Source organism: Cyprinus carpio, chromosome B5 (assembly GCF_018340385.1).
Source record: "Cyprinus carpio isolate SPL01 chromosome B5, ASM1834038v1, whole genome shotgun sequence".
Taxonomy (NCBI): Eukaryota; Metazoa; Chordata; class Actinopteri; order Cypriniformes; family Cyprinidae; genus Cyprinus; species Cyprinus carpio.
The window spans coordinates 4,354,887-4,361,208 of NC_056601.1; the positions used below are offsets into that span (position 1 = coordinate 4,354,887).

The 6,322-nt window shown below is 32.2% G+C and overlaps 2 long non-coding RNA genes across 2 annotated transcripts; both read left to right on the plus strand.

Moving 5' to 3' along the window:
• The first annotated feature begins 804 nt into the window (after positions 1 to 804).
• LOC122137419 lies at positions 805 to 1,254 on the plus strand. The gene is made up of 4 exons (XR_006154823.1): positions 805 to 823; positions 900 to 936; positions 1,055 to 1,115; positions 1,221 to 1,254. It is a non-coding gene; the product is annotated as an uncharacterized LOC122137419 (long non-coding RNA).
• A 221-nt stretch (positions 1,255 to 1,475) lies between these two features.
• Positions 1,476 to 6,044, plus strand: LOC109067867. Its single transcript, XR_006154822.1, has 5 exons — positions 1,476 to 1,670; positions 1,800 to 1,993; positions 2,090 to 2,126; positions 2,326 to 2,369; positions 5,377 to 6,044. It is a non-coding gene; the product is annotated as an uncharacterized LOC109067867 (long non-coding RNA).
• The last annotated feature ends 278 nt before the right edge of the window (positions 6,045 to 6,322 follow it).

The following is a 6,322-nucleotide window of genomic DNA, read 5'->3' on the forward strand; positions in this document are numbered from 1 at the left end:
TCTGCTAAAAAGCTACTGCTGTTTCAAGATAAGTTGTTAAAGTGAATGATTGAAAGACATGTTAACAGACACAGGATAGCTAGTTAAAATATATTATAATCAATAATGTAACTTTCATGTGAAAGAGAAAGAACAGAAACTGCAATGCTTGTCATGTACATCAGAATATCAGGTCAGAGGCAGATACAGTAAATATTTGGGTGAAATATGTGGATTTGTGTATATGAAGTCAAAATGGACATGAACAGCATATCCAAAACAAAAGATTTTCTTGTCTCTTTTTTAATTTTACTATGCTGTTGAATTTTCCAGATGTCAAAGTGTACATCTTTCGGACTGGAAAAACAAATAACTTTGATAAGGATTTTACTGACATGCTACAAAGCCGAACTGAGAATCTGACAGAAGCTGGCACAGTGGACGAGAGTGACATTATTCTGGTTTTCTGTCTTTTTGTTTCCCGAGCTGGAACTGACATTGACAATGCACTGGAAATATTCAATCACAATACAGGTTGTTTGAGTTTACGGTTCCTTTTTAATTAATAATATTTTTATTATTCAGAATATTATGGAGTACATGATATTTTAATAGTGAGGACATTAGACAAATTTGTTTTCTGAACAGATTCTAAGCTGGCTGTTCTGGTGGTGCTTCATCACACGTTTGACCCAGAGAAAACCATCCCAGACAGCAGCAGATCTGTCAAGAGGACAGACATACTCACAGTGGACTGTCTGTTCTATGAGGATAGAGGATTACTGAAGTGTCAGAAGAATTCAAATGCAGTTGACAAAACTGTGCGAACTGGTTAATACAGCAGGTACATGCTCTAAAATATTTAATTTGAAAAACACATCACTGTACTCATAAGCTCATGTTGTAATCATTCTCTACAGGGGAGGCAAACAGGTGTCAAAATACGTCCACGTCAAAGTAGGTTAAAGTCACTTTTTGTCGTTAAATATAACGTCAGTAAATATAGCATTTAAGTTAACAGTAATTATGTTGCTCATTGTTTTATCTTAATTTCTACTGATTTACCAAACAAAAGACTTTACAAACCCAGACAAAACCGAGATCAAGAACATGAAGCATTGGCCAAAGGAAATAAGGTAAATGTTTATATTGTTGTGCTTAGGTCAATGTTTAAAATGCCAAACAGTGTTTATCCAGATACTGTGACTAATTTATAAGTTGTATGTCTGTAAAATATACAGAGGCAGAAAATGGGAAACAATGAACCTAGTACAAGTAAGTTTGTATCTTATGAGGGATCTCTCACGATAATTGCTTGTCTAGTCACACACATTAAATTTTTTTTTCAAGAGTTAATAGAACAGTATACCTCCTCCTAGATTAAGAAATTCATTTTTAAAACTGTATTATTATTTACATTCATTTTGGTCTGATCATATTTGTATGTTGCGCTGTTTTACTTATTCCATCCCAATTCATTTTCCAGAGGTGGTCAAAGTGTTCTCCATTTTGGATGAAAAGATGAAAAGCTGTCAGAAGAAGTTTTTTGACATTTTGAGAAACCGAACTGAGAATCTGGAGGAAGCTCACACAGGGGGCGAAAGTGACATTATTCTAGTTTTCTGTCCTATTGTTTCTCGAGCTGGAACTGACATTGAAGCTGCACTGAAGAATTGTGTTTTACTCTACAGGTTGTTTTTATTATCATCGTCACACTATTTTAAATAAAGATTTAATTCCCAGAATATTCTGCCTCAAATTTATACATGTATAAGCATTTCAGATGAAATTATCTTAAATTTGTCTATGTCCTTAAACAGATTCTAAGCTAACTGTTCTAGTGGTGCTTCATCACACGTTTGACCCAGAGAAAATAGTCCCAGACAGCAGCAGATCTGTCAAGAGGACAGACATACTCACAGTGGACTGTCTGTTCTATGAGGATACAGGATTACTGAAGTGTCAGAAGAATTTAGATTCCACTGAAAAAACTGTGAACTGGTTAATACAGCAGGTATGTAACAAGATGCTCCATTAAATATGAACACTGCTCTAAAATGTATTGAAACACACATACTAATTAAGCTCACATTGCTTGTTTTTTCTGCAGGGGGCAAAAATAGGCAAAACAATATCACCAAGTCAACGTAGGTTAAAGACATTAAATTAGTCATTTTAATTAACTGGAAAATCAATAAATAAAGCCTACATAATTCTAAGAAAATCAAGCATCTTTTTTTACTTCAAGTGATAATAGGATGCTTGTTTATGTTTTTGTTTTCATTTGCATGTTTTAATGATCAGTAACACAATTTATTTTTTAAAACTGTCCCTTATTTCAAACAGATGAATCATCTGCCTCTTCAGGTGTAATTTCATATTTGAGAAAGGTAAGAAGAAATACTTTTCTGGAATTGACTGTCTGTAAAAACACTACAGTGCAACAGAACAAATATTAAACATACAGCAGCTTTCTCATGTCCTAGTTTGGCATGAAGAACTGATGTCATAAATTTATTAAGATATTGAGATTTTTGTAAAATACACTTTTATTCAACTTAATTGTTTTCTACAAACTTCATACATTATTTCATGGTAGAGTAACACCTGTTTCTCTGAACAGCATTATCATTAATAGATAAGTAAGTAAGTATACAGACTTGATAATCTATATCCCTTGCAAAAACGTCTGAAATGGTCTGTGATTCAGTTTAATTTATTCACAGTTCACTTACACACTGACTCATTTGCAGTGGTTTCTCAATTTTTGATGGATTCGAGAGTTCTCTGACCCTCCCATAGAAAAAGAAAGTGCAAAGAAAACAAAAATAAAGTTTTTATTCAACAATTTGTCTCCACCCTGGCATCATTTTGGAAAGTATCACATATGTAAACAAAGTATGCAACGTATCTATGTGGATACGTTGTTTACATTCAGATCAAAGCATAAACAACATATCTACGTACATATGTTGTTTACGTATGTGATACTCTCCAAAATGGCGGCAGGTGGTGATGATGCAGAGGAGACAAATTGTTGGATGAAGTCTTTTTGTTTTCTTTATGCACAAAAAAGTATCCTAGTAGCTTCATAAAATTATGGTTGAACCACTGATGTCATCTGGATTATTTTACTATGTTTTTTACTGCATTATTTTTACTACATTTCTGAGCCTTGATCGTATAAGAATCCTTGCTGACTATGGGAGGGTCAGAGAGCTCTCGGAATTCATCAAAAATATATTAATTTGTGTTCCGAAGATAAACAAAGGTCGTACGGGTTTGGAACGACATAAGGGTGAGTAATTAATGACAGAATTTTCATTTTGGGTGAACTATCCCTTTATGTGTATAAGAGCTGTCAGGTCCAATAGTTCTGAACAAAGCTAATAAAATGGTCCAGTATATCCAGGAATTTTTCTATATATAGTTACTAGTTAACATAGAAGAAGTGCAAAAATACTGGCTAATGCAGAAATGACCTGTTATTATGTTGGGGTGCAATTAACATGTAGTACAGACTTTGGATAGACAGTGCTTCAGAAATAATAATGCTAACTAGATTAATAAAAAGTGACAGCAGAAAAACACAACACATATGACTACACATGAAGTGGATTATTATAGATTATTCCACTGTAGTTGTGCTTCTTTGAAAATTGTATATACACACACACACACACACACAAACTCTCTGTATATATACACAGTATATATATATACACACACAGTGCACAGCATAAAGGAGTACAGCCCCTCTCAAAAACTTAACAAATTAAGCAATTACTCTTTACTTAGAATACATGTGAGGGTTCTTTGGAGATATAAGAGGAATACCAAATTATTGTTTTAAGTGTAAAAATTTAGCAGAAGTAACACCAACATTTCAAAAACAATGGACTTGTGATAAGGCTCCTGAAATAATCAGGTCTTCACTTTAAGTTTTGATTTAGTGATGAGTGGATTTTTGCTAGAAAAAAAGCAGGAGAAATAACATGCAAGTGTCTCAGAGCCGGCAAAAGCTATGAAAAGAGTGCCACTTTATCTCACAGAGTATGACGCAGCCTGCAAAAGTGACATGCATGGTTGTTTATACACACCAGAACTACCAACTGAAGCCAAAGCAAAATAAACTTATTTAACCTCTTCCAAGGCCCATATTTACAAATTAGAGACTTCTGGGAATCCATACTCTGGTCTCAAGAGACCAATTCAATCATTTCGGATCCATAAGCATCCAAAATGTTCTGGTGTTGCTAGAGGAGGAGTACAGTGAGAAGTGCTTGGTACCCACAGTGGTAGTAAAGCTTTTATATAGGGATGAAATGAGTGCTGAAGTGTGTGAGGGAGTTGTGCTTTATCAATGCTGGCATGAATTCACATACTACCGTGTGATGTAATACAAAAACTTGAAACAGAAGATGCTACCCTCTCCCTCATTCCCTGCATGGGCAATTTTCAGCATTACAATGAATATATTCATTCTCTGAGCTAAGCAACACTCCCCATTAAAGATCAGAGCATAACAGAGCAAAGTTAAACAGGACAGATGTGAAAATTTGTCATGAACTTGTACACTCCGTACCAAGAAGGGTCAGAGCAGTATACTTTAAGTTCTGTAAGACATACGAAGTACTATAATATACATTTTCTGAATTAAATCTCAGGTGTACTCAATTCTTCAATCCTTCATTTAAACAAAATTGGCTAATTTACTTATCTTTAAGAAAATATTGGCATATATTTTCTTGTTTTTATTAAGTATATGTTTAATATGTTTAAATTTTGCTATCTTACCATGAATTATATTATTATATACCATGAATTTACTTTATTCAGAGGGGGTGTACTCATTAATGCTGTAAACTGTATATATTATTACTATTATTTATATATATATATATATATATATATATATATATAATATATATATATATATATATATAATATATATATATATATATATATATATATGCTGTCAAAACAATTAATTGCATCCAAAATAAAAGGTTTTTGTTTACATAATATAAGTATGTGTACTGTGTATATTTATTATGTATAGGCTATATAAATACACACACATGCATGTATATATTTCAGAAAAATATGTTATTTTTATATATTAAATATATTTATAATGTAAATTATATGAATATAAATATAGACATGTAAATACATATAAAAAAATTCAAAATATATACTGTATGTGTGCATTTATATATACATAATAAATGTACACAGAACACACACATATTATGCAAACAAAAAAAACATTTATTTTGGATGTGATTAATCACGATTAATTGTTTGAAGTTATTGCAGACTTTAAGCAGGGGTGATTTAAAGGTACTAACTGAATGTATATCACAGTAACAATAAATTCTGTGTTTTGTATAGTTTAGAGCATAGCAGAATGACACTGAGGATCGCTTCATCGACCATTCAGAAAGATCCTGTGACAACTACATACCTCGACTCTTCACAGTTGAGATCTACTTGAGCTTGTGTCTATCAAATACAAATGTTTTCAGCAAGTGCTTAAAAAAATGCAATAATTTAATCAGTTAGTTATTATCCAGTTTATTCCAGCCACAGTGAACTAAAAACAGAAGTCTTTGTTTTATTAGGGTAAGGGTTAGGGTATTTACAAAAGCCTAGCATGTTGACAGGCATTTACAAACCATTATACTGAATAGTTCTATTGGCTACTAATGTACGCAAATAAATGACCTGATAATGAGTGTACAAAGCAGTAAAACTCTCCTTGCTGCATGACAAAGCCCATATATGATAATAAACTAATGTTCAGTTCTTCTGTCTAATTCCTTACATTTATGCAGAGGCAAATATAACTATGTAACAAATGAACAAAATTTCTGTGTATTTAATTAAGAGATTTTCAATTAATTGTTTCTTTGCTGGTGTAAATGAATCATACTGCATTTAATCTGCATGTTGTATTGATAGATTTTGTCTGCTACTATGCCTTTACTCTAAATCTTATCCTGTAAAAAGAAAAATACTTATAATTACAAATCATAGTAAATTTGGTGTAAAACTGTAAAGTTTGTTTGTGTCCTATGTTTAACTGTAAAATATTTTTTATTAAATAAGGTTTATGTTAATAATCAGTATAGACCTAAAAAAAAGTACATATTATATACATAATATATCATTACATGATATATGAAACTAAAACCGCCAGTAGGTGGCGGCAAGTCACTGTCTTAATGAATGAGGCATTGAATCAGTTTTTTTTTTTTTCCAAAAGGAAGCAAATGACTGATGACGTTTTGAATGGGTTATTTAAAGCCCCATTTCCCAACTTTTTTTCAGACATGGC